Genomic DNA, 17891 nt, shown 5'->3' with positions numbered 1-17891 from the left:
TAACTGGACCAATATTCTGTCTGTTTTTAAATATTTAGTGTATTTGTAAATCCACTGGGATCTGTATGTTCTAATAAACATGTGGAAATGACAAACTGAGGTGGCATATTGTTCAAATGCACTTATTTAAACAAAACAAAAAAAATTCAGGTTGTTCATGTTATTCACAAAAGGATAGATTTCAGATGTAAAAATTTTCATATTGTTATTTTATTTTTTTACATTTAAACAAGACAAAAAAGTGATTTAACATCATCTATAGTTTATTCCATTATCATTTTACTGGTTTATTTAACACATCAAAGTGTTTAAAGAATGTTTTAACAGGATGAGATCTCTGCACATGCTCAGTAGATGCCGCTCACACTCAGACCAATCAGGTGCCAAGCCAGCCGTGAAGCCCCAGAGGGTCACCATGGCAACAGACCAGCGTCTGGAGCAGAGGGTGGGGCAGCCTCAGGCCTTCCATTCGTTTCCTTTCCTTCCTCCTTTCCTCCACTTGGTCCTTTCTTCCTTATTTCATTTCCTTGTTCCCTTCCCTTCTTTTTCCCCTCTGCCTTTCTTTTCATCCTTTTCTTTTCCTTTATTCTTTCCTTTGCATTCATCCTTTTTCCCTTTCCTTTTGTTCGATTCACTCCTTTCCTTGTTTCCACTCCTTTCTCTTTTCTTTCCATTCTTTCCTTCTCCTGTGTCCTTTTCTATCCTTGTTTCCTTCATTTACTCATCTCCCTCTGTGTTTCCTTTCATCCTTTTTCTTTCTTTCTTATCTTCCCATCTTTCATCTCCTTCCCTTGTTCCCTTCCCTCACCTGTTTCTTTCCTTTCCACTTTGTTTCCTTTTCCTTCCTTACTCCTCTGTCTCATATCCTTTCCATTCATCCTTTTTACTTGAACTTTCTTCCTCATTTCCTTTTCTATCCTTTCTTCCCTTCTTTACTTGTTTCCCCATCTTACTTTTTCTTTTCTACTTCCTTTCCATATTTCCTTTCTCATTCTTTCCTTTTCTGCCCTTGTTTCCTTTATTTACTTCCTTCTGTCTTTCCTTTCATCCTTTTTCCTTCCCCCTCCTCTTATCTTAAAGTAACAATTTTTCCTTTTCTAAATCCTTTCCTCCTTTCTTTTCTTCATACACTTTCTCATTCCTTTCCTTTTCATTCTTTCCTTCCCTTGGTTCCTTGTCTCCTTTCCTCAGTATCATTACATCCATGATCTATAGGAAATGTATGGATTTAGTCCTCATTACTTATTAATTAAAAAAACCTAATGCTTCATAACCAGTAAATGTCCTGGTTGTATACAGACGCATTGGTTCTAATGGATACTGTGGCTCGGTGCTGCCCCCTGCTGACACACATACAACACTACACACGTTCATCACAACACTAACTATTGGATATACAGTATACATTGACTTTATTTCATTTATTTGCTAAAATAACACCCATAACCTGCACATTTTCTGTTTTTCTAATCTTTAAAATTAATATATTGATTTAAAAAAAGCCATAAAATTTAAGGAAAATTTGTAATTTAGACTGAAATTAAAGTTTTTTTCTTTGTTGACTGGCTGATCTTTATGTCTGTGCTACAGTTTATAGCATCAATTTACACATGGCTTTTTCATTTTTTGGCATATTTATTATGTTCCAACGTCAGTTCCACTTACAGGTTAATTATGCACACACACAAAAAAAAAAATTATATATATATATATATATATATATATATATATAAAACCGTCATATATCAATATTTTTTCTGAGATTGAAAAATGAGTTTCAGTGTAAGTAAGTGATGGCAATGCATTGAAATAAAAAGTACTAATGTAATGAAATCAGTGGATCAAAAGACAGTGATCATCAAAATGAACAAAATAAGCATCAAAGATAAACTAATTATTGACAAAAACGGAAAAATGGAACAAAATAATTAACAAAAAGAGAAATGAATAAATTAATCATCAAAATATATCAAAACCAACAAAACAATTGTTTCCATGTATTCAAAAGTACAAAATAACCCCCCCAAAAAACTACTGAAATAAATTACAATGAAAAAATAAAGTAATAAAATGGACGAAATTGGGAAAAAAATAAAGTAATTATCACACTGACAAAAATAATTAGCCTTTAAAATATTAAGAAAATAATCATTAAAATTTGTGAAAAAATGATTCATTTGTTGATTTTTCTTGATTTTCATTCATTGTGATGATTACTTTGTCCTTTTTTCTTTCATTTTAAGTTATTTTGATCATTATTTTCCTTATTTTTTCCATTTTGTCACTTACTTTGTCCTGTGTTTTCATTTTGTTCATTATTTTTTTCATTTGTTATTCACATAAACAAAAAAGGTTTGTAAATTTTCATGTAATTTTACTTTTTCACACACACTGGAGTTATTTATTGGTTATTACTGATCTGATCCACTTTGGATCATACTGGTGTGAATCTGGAACCTTAACTAAAATGAGTTTAACATTTAACTTTTGATAAGCAACAAAATGTAGAAAATCAAGTAAAACAATTAACATAAATTTAAAAAGGGAAAAGAATTAATAAAATTGACAGAAACAAATAATAAAAAAAAGAAAATAATGAATAACATGGAAAAAATAAGTGACAAAATGAATAAAATACAATAAAACAGCCAAAGTAATCCATAAAATGAACACAATCAATAAAAAACTGAATTAAGTTAAATTAACATGAGCGAAATAAGCCACAAATTCAAAGAGACTGAAGAACATAATAAAACAGGGAACAAAATGAACAAAATCAAATCAAATAATTAACAAAATGAACAAAAACAATACAATAAATATGTTTATTTCTAACAAAAGCCAGTTTAGTGAACTGGAACAGCTGAACAAAATTGAGGTATTTTTCAAAATTACATTTTTTTTTAACAGTACACAGTTATCCTTTGACCACTGGGGGACGCTGACAACCAATGGAACAAATGTTTAAAACACTTCAAAACTGACCATTTTAGTGACCGAAACTCTTCAGTGCAAATTTAAAACATTGTCAGAAATTGCAATTTTTGAAGCATAATTGACAAATTTCCCATAATACACCAGTCGTGTTTACATTCTGTCATATCCTGTCTGCATTTTACCCACACATTCACATGATTTCTTTTATATAGTAGTTGCTGTTCATAATATTATTATTATTATTATTATTATTATTATTATTATTATTATTATTACTACTATTATTATCATTATTATTATTATTATCCTATTTTTGTCTTTTTTCAGTTTATTTTCTTAGGTTGTATAAAAGTGTCGTGGAATCCTGCTGCTCAAACCTGCCCCCTGGGGACAAATACAGTTTTTTTAAAGTAACTGAATTGAACTGAACTGAATGGACAGTGCGTTGAAGCGTCTGCATTAACCAGAGTAAACATGAAACTGATCCGGAAGCGTCGCGTCGTCCGGACCTCTTCCCTTTTCCCAAAGCAAAGACACTGATCTGAACCCAAACAATAGACAACGCCGCTGTAAAAATAGGCCGCCGCTCGCCACTTCCTGTCACGAGGGTAAGTGGGACTTTATAAAGACACACAAAGAGCAGATGAGAGGACGACAACAGGAGTGAATGGATTCAGCATGTCCATCCATCTCCCCTTTTCCTGGGGGGGTTTGGGGGTGGCGTCACTTCCTGTCCCGCCGATCGATGGCGACGGCGGGCGTGGCGGTCTCCGAGGACACGGGCCTGACCAGACTGGGATTCTTGGATTTGTACGGCGAGTAGCAGATGCTCTGCAGACCCTGAAGGCCTCGCCTCCTTCACCAATTAATGATTTACCGCCTGATTAATGGGACCCCAAACGCACCGCCAGCAACACAGGGTTTGGTCCCGACTTTCATTAGATTCCATCAAACGGAAACAAGGATTGTGGGTCATTTACTCCCTGAAATGGGAGTAAATGAAAAACACAGTGATCATATTTAAGGGTTTACATGGATGATATTAATGAATATTCCTGTTGAAAACAAACAATCACATCAAAATCTGACCAACATCTGACTTGAATCTGCAGAAAAATGAGGAAAAACTGCAGGGTTGACAATTCTAAAATCAATTTGAGTAAAAACTGAGGCAAATGAAGTGAATTAAAACTAAGACACTGGTCTCACACGTAACGGTGGATGTCTTCACCAAGGGTTGGTCTTTTTGGGAGAAGAAGATAGTCATTGAAATGAACAAATATAAAAGAATTAGTCAATGAAATGACCAAAAAAGAGGAAAATAACAAAATAGTCAACAAAATGAACAAATACAAAGGAAATAGTCAACAAAATGAACAAATACAAAGGAAAGTAAACAAAATGAACAAATATAAAGAAAACAGTGAACAAAATGACCAAATATAAAGGAAATAGTCAACAAAATGAAAAAATATAAAAGAATTAGTCAATGAAATGACCAAAAAAGAAGAAAAAATTGACAAAATAATCAATAAAATGAATAAATATTTTTTTTAAAAAGTCCACGAAATGAACAAATGTAAAAGAAATAGTCAGTGAAATTAACAAATATAAATGAAATAATCAATAAAATGACCAAATATAAAGGAAATAGTCAACAAAATGAACACATATAAAAGAAATAGTTAACAAAATGAACACATATAAAAGAATTAGTCAATGAAATGACCAAAAAAGAGGGAAAAATGGAAAAAATTATCAACAAAATGACCAAATATAAAGGAAATAGTCAACAAAATGAACAAAAATGAAGAAAAATTGGCAAAAATCAATGAAACAAACAAAAAAAGAAAACATGGTATAATATTATCATATTCTTTCTCATTTGTTATATTTGATATATTTGTCCGTTTTGGTTCATTTTTTGTCATTTTCGTGATAATCATGTTCTTTTCTTATTAAATCTGTGGTACATATATATATTTTGGTCAGTTTTTGTTCATTTTTGCCCATTTCTCCATCTTGTCGACTATTGAGTTCATTTGGTTAACTATTGTATTGGCTTTTATTTGTTAAATTTGTTGTATTCATATTTGTTTTGTTGAATATTTTGCCTGACAGACTTTAAAATCAGAGACGTTCTTATGTTTGTAATGAAGATTTCTTTCTTAAGGAGAAAAATACCAACGAAAATATACTGAAGGAACAGGACGTAACGTGTGTGTTGGTATCAGCCAATCAGTGCATCAATAATCAATACATTCCAGAGTCCAGTCATGTCTTTACACCTTTAAAAGTCCTAAATGTGGTGAAACTGAGTCCGATCCCTGCAGCTGAGGTCCGCCCATCCCATAATCCCGCGGGAAACCTTGAGCCGTCAGATTCATTTCCCATCATCCCCCCCTCAGGGAGGAAACAACAGCCAAAACTGGCCTGACAGGTAAAACCACCGCTTGGAAAGGACGTCACATGACCAGGTCTCCGAAGGCGCCCGAGTTTGACATCGGCCAATCAGCAGTGACATCAAAAACTGAGCGTAGCAACAGTCGACTGATCCCAGATCAGATTCATACTGTCCATTAGAAACACACCACGGACGTTAAACTGATACCAAGTGGAGTTCAGAAAGATTAGAATAAGAACGCTGTCATTGTAAAGGACTTAAATGATGCCTTCAGGGTCGGCTACGACACCGAACGCATCAACACCAATCAGGAGTTTTATTCTGTCGCTAAGAAACATCATTTTTTTCTATTTACATTTTTGTCCATTTTGTTCATTGCATTGACTATTGTATTCTTGTGCATTTACTGTTTATCATTTTGTTGGTTAGTTTTTGGTTATTTTGTTCATTTGGCTGACAATCATGGTTTTTTTTTTAATTATTTTTGTCAATTTATTGTATATTTTGATAAGTTTTTATTAATTTTTTGCTAATATTGGTCCATTTTATTCATTGTGCTGATTATATTATTCTTTTGCATTTATTTTCCATCATTTTGTTGGGTTGTTTGGTCAGTTTTTGGTCATTTTTTTCAGATTTTTTTTCATTTTTGTCCATCATGTTGACTTTCGAGTTCATTTGGTTGACTATCATATTCTTTCTTATTTGTTATATTTATTCATTAATGAGTTTGTTCATTTTTGTGCATTTTATTGACAGCAATGTCCTTTTAATTGTTTTGTATAATTTGTAGTATATTTTGCTCAGTTTTTGTTTATTTTTGTCCATTTTCTTCATTGTGTTCAGTGTTGTGTTCATTTTGTTGACAATCGTTTTTTAAAATTATTTTTTATCAATTTATCGTATATTTTGGTCAGTTTTTGTTCACTTTTTGCTCATTTTTGTCCATTCTGTTCATTCCGTTGACGATTTTATTCTTCTGCCTTTATTTTTCATCATTTTATTGGTTAGTTTTTGTTCTTCTGTTTGTTCATTTGGCTGGTAATCATGGGGTTGTTTTTATTATTTTTGTCAATTTACTGTATATCTTGGCAAGTTTTTGTTAATTTTTTGCAAATTTTTATCAATTTTTTTCAGTAGGTTGATTATTGTATTTTTTTGTGTTTACTTTTGTTTGTTTGATCAGTTTTTGTTCATTTTTGGTAACGCTTGAGTAATTCTTGTTCATTTTTGTCTATCTGTCCATCGTGTAGACTTTGGAATTCATTTGGTTGACTATCATATTCTTTATCATTTGTTCTATTTATTCAATAGTGAGTTTGTATATTTTTGGTAATTTCTGCTCGTTTTATTGACAACAATGTCCTTTTAATTATTTTTGTGTATTTTGTAGTATATTTTGGTCAGTTTTTGTTCATTATATTCAGTATTATGTTCATTTTGTTGGCAATCCTGTTTTTTATTATTATCATTATTATTTTTAATTTCTATGAAAACTTTCGGTAAGTTTTTGTCCATTCATTTTGTATTTTCTTTGCGTTTTTATCTTGTTGAATCTTCCACCGTCTTCATTTCATTGTCTCTTATTTGCTTTGTCTTAACTCTTTTTTCTTATCACATCTTTTTTTTCTTTTTTTACAGAATTTTTTTCAGCTCCAAGACTCACTCTGGGTCACCCTCAGTTTGACAAACATAGCAGACATAGTATTAATAGAAAACAACAAAAACAATTAACCATGAGCTAAAGTTTCATTATTATATTATGTGTTTACAGACTGGACCCCCGTCTGGATCTGGAGGTGCATTTAGGGGTCACTGTTCATGTAGTTTTAGTGGGTTAAGAGCCTCATCTGGGGGATTAAAAACCAGGGGGGGTCTGATTAAACCGAGCAGAACATCCACACCAGACAATCAGACATCTGACAGGAAACCAACCACAAAACACCCCACAACAATGTCTGAAACTGAAAAGAAAACACAAAAATACACAATACAACCACTGCATTCAGGTGTCAGTGAATGCATCGTCAGTCTGAAACACAACTATGATTAAATTCTCATCAGCTTCTGACTCGTAAGTACAGCAGGATGCATCTGTATTTCAGAAAAACCAACAAAATAAACAAAAAATTGCCAAAAATTAATAAAATAACAATAATAAATCAACAAAAAAAATTTTAAAAGGACAAAATTATTTTACTGACATGCAAATATATATGAAAGATGATTTAATTAAAGACTGAGACCAGATTTAACCACTGAAAGAACAGCCTTAAAACGTCTTTGAACTCATAAACAAGTGTAATTTGACCCAAAGGCTTTAAACTAATGATGTTTCCGTGACAACCTGAAGCCAAGCGTTAACGTCCTTTTGGTTGACGTCAGGTTCGAGGACGTGGTGTGATGCTGCGTCTCTGCCTCCACTGAGCGTGCTCCCTGACTCCAGTAATGTCTCCAGACAGACTTGAACTGTTACGCCACAGATAAAGCCCCGGCGCCGTCTTATTACTGTCATTACTGTTATTATGGGATGTCGATCAGCGGCAGCGTTACATAAGGGCCCATCTGCTCTAGCGTTAGCGGACGGTGACCGTGGAAACAAACCCAGACCATCGGAGGCTGGATCTGGGTCAGTTTGACCTCCACTTCCCAACAACTCGAACCGAACCAATGCAGACGAACAAACAAGAGTCAATTTTCATTTACATTTTAACTGATGTTAAACATTGGTTCCACTGTTGTTGTTTCATACGGACGCTTATTGTGATGCACATGCCGTCAGGATCAACACAATGTTGTATGTTAGTTCCAGCTGAAGTAGGATATCTATAGATACTTTTATATTGTTGTTATCTATACATATATTTTTTGTAGATCCTTATACTGATACATATATATAGATAGATAGATGGATAGATATAGATATATAGATATAGATATATATATTAGGCCTGTAACGGTACACATACCGAACCGTTTCGGTACGTACCTGTTCGGTTCAGTACACAGCTGTACCGAAATGGCACAGTATGTTGAAAAAAGAAAAAGGAGGACGTTGTACAATGTGGAACTTTAAATCTGTGCAAGTTCCACACGGACATATTGAAGAAGCGCACAATGACCCAAAATATGAAATAGCAGCTGCCATAAGGTTAAAAAAAACAACAAATATGATGTCAACCTAGAAGGGAAGAGACTGAAGACCCTCCACCATCATTACAGACCCGTTTGGGATCACTACAGGTTCTGGTGAAAGACAACAACAAGGAAAGACAAGACAAGACAAGACGAACGCTGTTTGGCCCCTAGGAACTATGGTAGTTCTAAAAGACTTACACTAGCTCTGTGTCTCCGTCTGTCTCCATCTGTGTCTCTGTCCGTCTGTCTGTCTGTCTGTCTGTCTGTCACACACACGCTGTATAATAGAATAGAACCCGGGAGTTGGAAGTTGGAAAGGAGCTGAAAGGATGTAAAGTTTCACTTTAGTTTCACGCCAAAGTTTTTCTATACACAGAGATATTTTTATTTATACTTTTACTCTGTTATTTCCGTATAGATATTTTTATACATCCCTTCACTTTTATACATTTTTGTCGTTGTTTCAGCTGGTTCTGGAATATGTCCTTTGTCTTTTTCACATCTTTACAAAATTCATTTCTCCCATTCAAATAACAATTTAGTTGAATCAAAGTAAATAATTTACAGAAAAATTGCTTTCAAAAAAATTCAACAGCTGCAGCTCTACTCAACTTTTCCTTCAGGTTAACATCGTCCTAACTTCAGATTCTGATAAAATACAAATAAAGGTCTTTGGTTGTTTTCAGCTTTGTGCATCAGTGTGTCCAGGTTTTCTTTTGCTTCACAGATCATTTTCAGACAGATTCTGCTTCATTATCTACTAGATGCAGTCAGTGATGATTCATGAGCTGAGGCCTTCAACCTGAGTCCCAACGACGAAGCGTCCGATGAAACCTGACCCGTTCACACACAAAGACGCCGCCACGCCGTTCGAGACGAAGCGTTTCAACCCGACAGGAAACGCACGGCATCGAAGCATCTGAAACATGAGAGTTCTGCGACTACAAACCTGACAAACGAGGAGGATCTGGATCCGCGGTGCCTTCGGGGGCCGGCGGCAAGAACTAGGACACATGGTGCGTTCACTGACGCTGTGTTGGACTCTACACAAAACCAAACAAAAGCAGCTGGAGTCCGGTTGTACTGGCTCCAGAATCACTACCTGCACTCAATAAACCACCACAGGATGAAAACACAGACTGAGTCCAGCTCTAGAAGGAGGATCAGGAGTGTCAAACATACGGCCCGGGGTTCAAAGCCGGCCACCAAACAGTCCAATCCTACCCATGGGAGGAATTTGTGAAAAGTAAAAATTACACAGAAGATATTAACAACCAAGAATGTTAAAATCATTTTAGTTCAGGTTCCACATACAGATCAATAAGATTTAAAGTGGATCAGACCAATAAAATACTATCATAATAACCTATAAATAATAACAATTTTTTTATCTCTTTGTTTTAGTGTAAAAAAAAAAAAAAAAGTAATGTTGTATGACAATGTTTGCATTTACAGGCTAGCCTTTTACAAAACATGTGACTAACCTGAACAAATATGAGCAACCTGAAATGCCTTAACAAATGTAAATGCAATATTATCATCATTTTGGTAATTTTTCTCCAGTTTTAGTTCATTTTTGTGCATGTTTTGTTCTTGGTATTCTTTATTTGACTCATATTTATTGCTTGTTTGTTCTTCTGCGGTGTTAATTTTTCTCAAAATTACTAAATGTTTTGTGCATATGTAGATCTGAAGGAAACATAAAATGATTAAAATTCCACTTACTTTCCTTAAGAAATTTCAGGTTGTTCCTGTTTTTCACTTTTTTTTTTTTTTTTAGATGTAAACATTTTCATAATGTAATTTTATTTTTTTCACCCTCAAACACAGATAAACATTTTGAGTTGACAGTATTTATAGGTTCTATTTGTATTCTATTTTAGTGGTCCGACCCATTTGAGATCACATTGGGCTGAATGTGGCCCCTGAACTGAAATGAGTTTGACACCCTACATCAGGGGTCACCCATCCTGGTCCTCAGGGGTCGGTATCCTGCATGTTTCAGATGTATTCCTCTTCCAGCAAACCTGATTCAAACAATAAGCCTATCATCAAGCTCTGCAGAGGCCTGATAACGACCATCAGGTGTGTTGGAAGAGGGAAACATCTAAAACATGCAGGATACCGGCCCTCGAGGACCAGGATTGGTGACCCCTACCCTACGTTATCACTAATAATCTGATAATTCCACAGATCTAAAATAATGATCAGAGTTTTAGTGTGAATGTCAACAGGTTCAGTGTCATCCACGTACATCTGTAGACCCACATCTGGAAATCCATTAAGGTAAACATATGAATGATGGGGCCTAAGATGGCCCCCTGAGGGATCCCACTCTCAATTTAATGAAGACAGTCTGACAGATCAAATACAGCCATATGGGCAAAAAAATCGGATTTGAGCCACATTTGCCTGCAGTCTGAACGTAGCCTAAAAGTCATCAATTTTTACTCCATTAAAAATCAAGAATTTGGCTAAAAATAACTAAATCTAACAACTTAACCATAGTTTACACCAACAAGGACCAACTAAGGGTTGAATGAACCAGCTCCAAATGAAGGATTTCATTAGTGCAAGTTAAATTTAACTCTGTAGCGCTTAAATATCATAATATGAGCTTTAATATTATACAGTGTGGTTCAGTTTTAAGAAGTTAACAGATCGGATAAAGGTCACATGGGCAGAAAAATCGGATTTGGGCTACATTTGTCTGCAGTCTGAACGTAGCCTTAGACTCGGTTGTGGGAAAAGGATGAGGAAGGCTGATCTGGGACCAGTCTAATAAGTGGGTCAGTGTTACCTGGGCTTCAGGAAACCCATCGATCCTCCAACAACCCAAATGAAACCCGCCATTCTGACCCAAACCCACAGCAGAACCCGGCGGGCAGCGTCCTTACATAACCACAGCGGTGTCCAGATGTGAAGCAGGACAGCGGGATTGAACGCCGCTGCCGTTCTGTGTTATTTCCAGCCTCAGTGAGTCACCACCGTTTCAGGGAAAATGGAAATGAACAGAGGAAGCGCCGCTCTGACTATTGTGTCGTGTATCTGTGCAGCTGCCTGGACACTGAGCGCGCTCACTACAGTACTTCCCCTACACATTCTGTTCATACAAAGCCTCCGCTGTGTCCGAGTTTGACCCAGTTTACATCCTACTATTTAGACTTTTACAGCTCCAAGTCCTCCATTACATCTCAGAAAACAGTTTATTCCACAAAACACTATTCTGCCATTGCATTAGAAACAGTCTTTTATAGTTTCTGAGTCTGTTTCATGTCTTTTTTTAAATTTTTCTTCATCATTATTATTAACATGTGACCAACAAAATGCTGCTGAGATGATTCATTTAACCATTATGTGTTCAACTTCTTCTATGTTAATATCCTCTGGCTTCTATGACAGCAAACTGAACCTGATCACTGATGTGTTTTGAATGTTTTCTGACAAATAACTTATCGATCAATCAAGAACATAAACAACAAAATCAACAGCAAAAAAAAATAACCATACAAGTGATATTTTACAACATTTTTGGGCTGAATAGAGTGTGTTTTTGTGCCATTTTTTGTGCTTTGACCTGCATTTTTCTCCATCATCATCTCAAATGATAATGAATTTAACCCTTGTGTGGTGTTCAGACTTTTGTTATTCAGCCAGTGTTTGTGGATGTGGTGGATCTGCTGCATTTGTGGGTTTTTAATTCAACATAATCAAACAATTTTATGTTAAAATACTCAACAGGTGTTTACTTCATCCCAATTACAAGCAACATAAAAAGCATACATGTTTAATATTTGCCTTTTGCTTTTGCTAGATCACATTTAGGAATTAAAAAGCTACTCGTTTTTAGGTTGATTTTTTTATATAAAATGTAATATAATCAAGATATGACAGGAAAAAAATCATAAAAATTACTAATACTAATTACTTATCATTTTTCTTTTAATAAAAAATTAAAAGAGGTCCCACAGGCCCAAATACCATACAAGGGTTAATGGTTGAAAGCAGGGATGTAACCATATGAAAATTTCAGATCACGGTTATCGTAACCAATATTTTCACGGTTATCATTATTATCATGGTATTGTTGGAATGTGCTCAAAATGTCCAAAAAGTACTTATACACACACTAAAACAATTTAACCAAGTTTTATTTAGAAAAAAAACCAAAAAACTATGCAAATAAAATAACATGCACAATGTACTTTGTTGGCAGAAACATTGTTCACTTGATATTAAAATGTATAAAAGTCAGAATATTAACTTCTGTGGAAATATGCATACACTAACATATTAAACTTAATAAATCAAATTACCAGAAGCACCTTCTGGGCAATATGATTAAAAAATTATACAAAATTTACCAATATTAACCATTAAAATGTCATGAAATGTGTGTTTTGCCTTTTTTTTTTTTTTTTTTTTTTTTTTTAAAATATATACATTTTCTGGGCTCAGAATCATCACATTTTCTTCATTATGACTATGTTCAACCCAAAATGATACTGAGATTATTCAATTACTCCTTTGTGTGTCCAGCTTCTAATATATTAATATTTTCTGGCTTCAATTACAGCAAACTGAACCTGATGACTGATGTTTTAGTATTATTTCAGTTGATTTATTTCATTATTATGTTAAAAAAACAAGTTAAAACAGAAGCTGCACTAAGTGAAATCCATAAAAGTTATTCTTAAAGACATGTTTCAGTTCATTTATGTGATTATTTTGCTTGAAACTGATAAGAACTGTTCACAGAGACATGTTTTAGTTGATTTATTTAATCATTTTTATTAAAAAAGCTAAGACTGAATGAAGTGAAAGTCATAACAGCTGGTTATAAAGTCAGGTCTTGGTTTGTTTTCTTTATTATTTGGATAAAAAAAGAATAAAAACTAAGGCTGAACTAAAGGAAACCGATCCGCACCATGAAATAAGTGATTTATTTCAGCGTTTTGTTCAGCAGTAGAGTATTTACTATGTGATTATAAAGTGGTGTTTCTCCTGGCTTTCGTTGATGACTAATGCGTATTTTCTAGTTAATCCGTCCAACTAATGGACTGTTCAACAGCTTCATGACATAAAAATCTGCCCGTGTTTTCATCAGGTTTGTTGGTTTCATCAGTTATTTTTATCCAAGGCTTAATGGACGATGTGAACAGATGCAGAACTATAACCCTGGTCAGGATTCGTCACCACAGAGTCTTGTTTTATTTGATTAGCTTAAGAAAAACATCCAATTTTCAGCAGAATGACTGAAATTCAACCAAAAACACAAAAATACAGAAACCTCATGATATTCTCCCACATCTTTAAGAGTTAATGCTGATGTATTTTCTTCTATTTGAAATCAGGGCAGCCAGGAGACGACAGTAATGGCTTCTGGTAATTTGAATTATTTGATAATGAGCAAAATCCTAATGAGGATGAAGAAAAATGACACAAAAACACACTTTACACAGTCAAAAATGTTGCAAAAAAGCTTTTACATCTTTATTTTCTTTGCTGATATGTTTGTGTCCTTTATGCTTTTGATTGATCGATAAATTATTTGTCTGAAAATTACAATAAAAAAGTGGATTATCACGATTTCCTGTTATAAAAACAAGGAAATATCAACATTTAAGACTGTGGACACAGTGGATTAACGGAATAATCTGGGTCAAATGTTGAGTCATAATAAAGAAAATGTGAAGATTCTGAGCCCAAAAAATACATATATTTAAAAATAACACAGAACAACTTTTTAAGTTCATCATCTTGTTTACTTTTATCTCTTAAAATTTTGTTCATCTTATCGATATTTTTGCACGTGTCATTGATCATTTCATTTATTTTATTGATATTTTTCTTCATTCTGTTGATATTTTTGTGCATTTTATTGACATTTATGCTCATTTCATTGATAATTTAATTTCTTCCCATCTTCATGTTTTGTTTTTTCATTTTTGCTCTTTGTTGATAACTTTGTTTATTTTTGGTCATTCTGTTTAAACGATTATTAATTTTGTTTCTTTTTTTGATATTTCTGCACATTTTGTTGCTATTTTTCTTCATTTTTTGTACGTTTTGTTGATATTTATGTTCCTTTTTATGCATTTTATTGATATTTTGCTCATTTCAATGATAATTTTGTCAATGCCTTTGTTCATTTTCGACCAATTTATTGACATTTTTATAATTGCAATATGCGGTTTACTTATTTTTTAGTTTATAACAACTATTGTATACTACAGTTATATTAAGTCAAACTGGTAAAAGAATCAGTCTACAGTGTATTTGTTTTGGGGATTTTTATGGTTATACAAATAAAAGCAAAGCAGCTGACGTGGTCAGCATCAGGACCAGAGGAAACATCCACATGAATCCACCAGGACACCCCAGGGATCCAACTCTAATGTGGTGAAATTTAAGGTAAATGTATCCAAAACTCTGAGCAAAACAACTTATTTTTGAGTTTTAACATTCAAACCCACAGCAGTAGCACACTGACGACGATGAAGACCCCCAGAGTCCACATGGACCCGGACCAGGTGGAAACAAACTCTGCATCCGCCAGATGCTGCTGACAAACACAGCATCTGTCTCCTCCACCTCCACCTGTCCCCGGCCCATGCCCGGGCCCCTTCCCCGGCCTCCGTACCCGCTATCCCGTCCACGGTCCCATCCCCTTCCCCATCCCCGGTCCTACCTTCGATGGCGATGACATGCTCCCGGATCTGGTTCTGCAGCAGCGGCTCCTCCACCCGCTCCAGCAGCTCGTAGATGGAGTAGATGTTGGGATGCACCGACTCGAACCTCTGGATCTCGGCCCGGATGGCGGCGGAGTTGGCCAGATGCTGCTGGTAGTTCATGGCTGCGGCTCCTTCTTGGACCGGATCCCGAGGAGGAGACACTTTTTTCGGATCAGACGGAGCGGAGCAAGGTGACCTCCAGGACCTCCGGGAGAGCTTCGATTCCGGCTTTTCTCCTTAAAATCCCTGTGAAAGCATTAGTTAAAAGAGCAGCTTCTCTCGGATTTATAGTGTTTTGAGGCGGTAAATAACGCTGTTCATCACGGTGTCGGTGGAAGTGATTTATCCGACTGCTGCTGCCGCTACTGGCCGCTGAAGGCAGCTGCTCCCTGGGTCGAACCGCGAACAGATTCCGCTGCGGTGACAGACAACCGACAGCGCTTCCCCATATCCTCACGCTCCGCGGAGGTTCTAAATCCCACCCGCGGGGCTTTTCACGGCTTTTAAGTGTGTTTTCGAGGTGGACGTGGTTCGCAAAACGGCCTTGTGGCTAGCGGGCTATGCTAGCCGGCTAACGCTAACTAGCTTCCAAGCCGGGAGAGAAGAAGGAAAACTGGACGATTTTCCGGCGCTTAAGTCGGATTCAGCGGCTTGAAGAAGCGGAGAGTAGCGGGGGAGAGGAGCGACGCGTGTGGGTTTGTAGAACCTGTGTGCATGCGCTGCCCGGTGCGGTCTGTCGGCTCCAGAAACACTTGGTAGCGGGGCAGTTGGATGTCTGGTCCCGTCTCTTGTTTTGTCTTCGCTCCGGGACCAGTTGCGACAAAAAATAGACATAAATCCCGGGGAACGTGGTCTCCGGCTCCGGCCTCCAGCTGCGGGAAGACGGCGGAGTTCCGGCCGCTCCGCACGGATAGATCCAGGTGTGAAAGCCACAGGTAAAGCCCAGGTGGGTCCCCTCAGCCGTGCCCCCTTCCTGCCGTGTCCATCCCGTGTAGACTGGAGCCTGGATCCCAAACGGGGACGTCATAGCCCCGCGGCGGACGCGGAGCAGACGGCATCCGGGCGGCTCTTCAGAATAAAAGCCATTTTATTTTGATATTTCTGTTCATTTGTTGATGTTTTTACTCATTTTGTGTATATTTTTGGTTTATTTTTTATATATTTTTGGGGGGAGGTTGTTGATTTTTTTTGTTCATTTTGTGTGTATTTTTGTTCTTTTTTTTTTTTTTATTTTGTGTGCATTTTTGTTGAATTTTTATTCATTTTGTGTATATTTGTTATTTTTTTATTCATTTTATGTGTATTTTTGTTCATTTCTTTTCATTTTGTGTGCATTTTTGTTGAATTCTTATTCATTTTGTTTATATTTATGTTCATTTTTATTCATTTTGTGTGTATTTTTGTTGATTTCGAGTCATTTTGTATACATTTTTTGCACATTTTTGTTGATTTTTTATCAATTTTGTGTATAGTTTTGTTCATCATTATTCATTTTGTATATATTTTTGCACAGTTTTTGTTCGTTTTGTGTATATTTTTGTTGATTTTTATTAATTTTGTGTATATTTTTGTTGATCTTTTTATTCATTGTGTGTGTATTTTTGGTCATTTCTATTCATTTTGTGTGTATTTTTGTTCATTGTTATTAATTTTTTGTATATATTTGGTGATTTTTTATTGATTTTTTTTCTTCATTTCTTTTCATTTTGCATATATTTTGGTTCATTTTGTATATATTTTGTTCATTTTAATTCTTTTGTCCATGTTTATTGACTTTTTGTTCATTTTGTACGTCTACTCATTTTTGTTCATTTATATTTTGTAGATTTTCTGTTCATTTTGTGTGTGTTCATTTCCTGTTCATTTTGTGTATATTTGTTCATTCAGTGTGTACTTCTGTTCATTTTGCTATTTTTCATCATGTTTTTGTTAATTTTTGCTCATATTTTGGTCCTCTTGTTGGTTATTTTGTACCCTCTGAAATCAACACCATAAAAACACCTTAATCCTCACATCAGAGATGAGACAATTTGACACTGAACCAAAATAAAATTTTAAAATAAGATGAGAGGAGAAACCTGAGAAAATCTGAGGATAAATGATGGATTTTTTTTTTTCTTTTTAGATTTATTGTTTATTAATTGTTTTTTCAGTGTAGACAGATGTTTTACAGCATTTCAACTACATCTGCATAGTCATTCAGCCAAATAATTTTCACTTGTTGATTTTATGGTTTAGCTTGTCAAAATATGACAGTAAAAGACATGTTTGTCTCAAAATATTAGGACTTTATTCATGTAGTACTCTGACAAAAAAAGGAAAAGGAAAATTCCACCAAACAATGGGCCTCATGCAGTAAAATTCTCTTAAATTTCTCTCATTTTTTTTCCAGATGCACCAAATGTTGCAAAACATTTCAGAAATTCCGACAGTGTTTCAGGTCATGAATGCAACACTCTGAGGATTCAAGCAACAGTCTACCCACAATGCAGTGTGTTGTTTTGAAGCACAACTAACACATTTTTCCATTTTATCTTTAACTTATTTGTCTGTTTAATTAATTTATTTTACTGTTTTTTATTTTGTCTCTACTTATTTCAGTGTGTGAGTGTGCGTCTGTGAAGGGGTCACTTTATTATTTAATTTTTTGCTTCTTTGTGTTATTCATTTCATTTTTC

At 35.1% G+C, this 17891-nt stretch overlaps 1 protein-coding gene across 1 annotated transcript in view; it reads right to left on the bottom strand.

Moving 5' to 3' along the window:
- Nucleotides 1–17891, bottom strand: part of LOC115432728 (zinc finger protein 420-like) — a 597943-nt gene that overhangs the window by 318907 nt on the left and 261145 nt on the right. The gene's annotated exons all lie outside the window — the stretch shown is intronic.

The sequence above is a fragment of the Sphaeramia orbicularis genome, chromosome 2 (genome assembly GCF_902148855.1).
Source record: "Sphaeramia orbicularis chromosome 2, fSphaOr1.1, whole genome shotgun sequence".
Classification (NCBI taxonomy): domain Eukaryota; kingdom Metazoa; phylum Chordata; class Actinopteri; order Kurtiformes; family Apogonidae; genus Sphaeramia; species Sphaeramia orbicularis.
The sequence above is the reverse complement of the archived record's forward strand: the minus strand, read 5'-3'. Positions and strand labels throughout refer to the sequence as shown.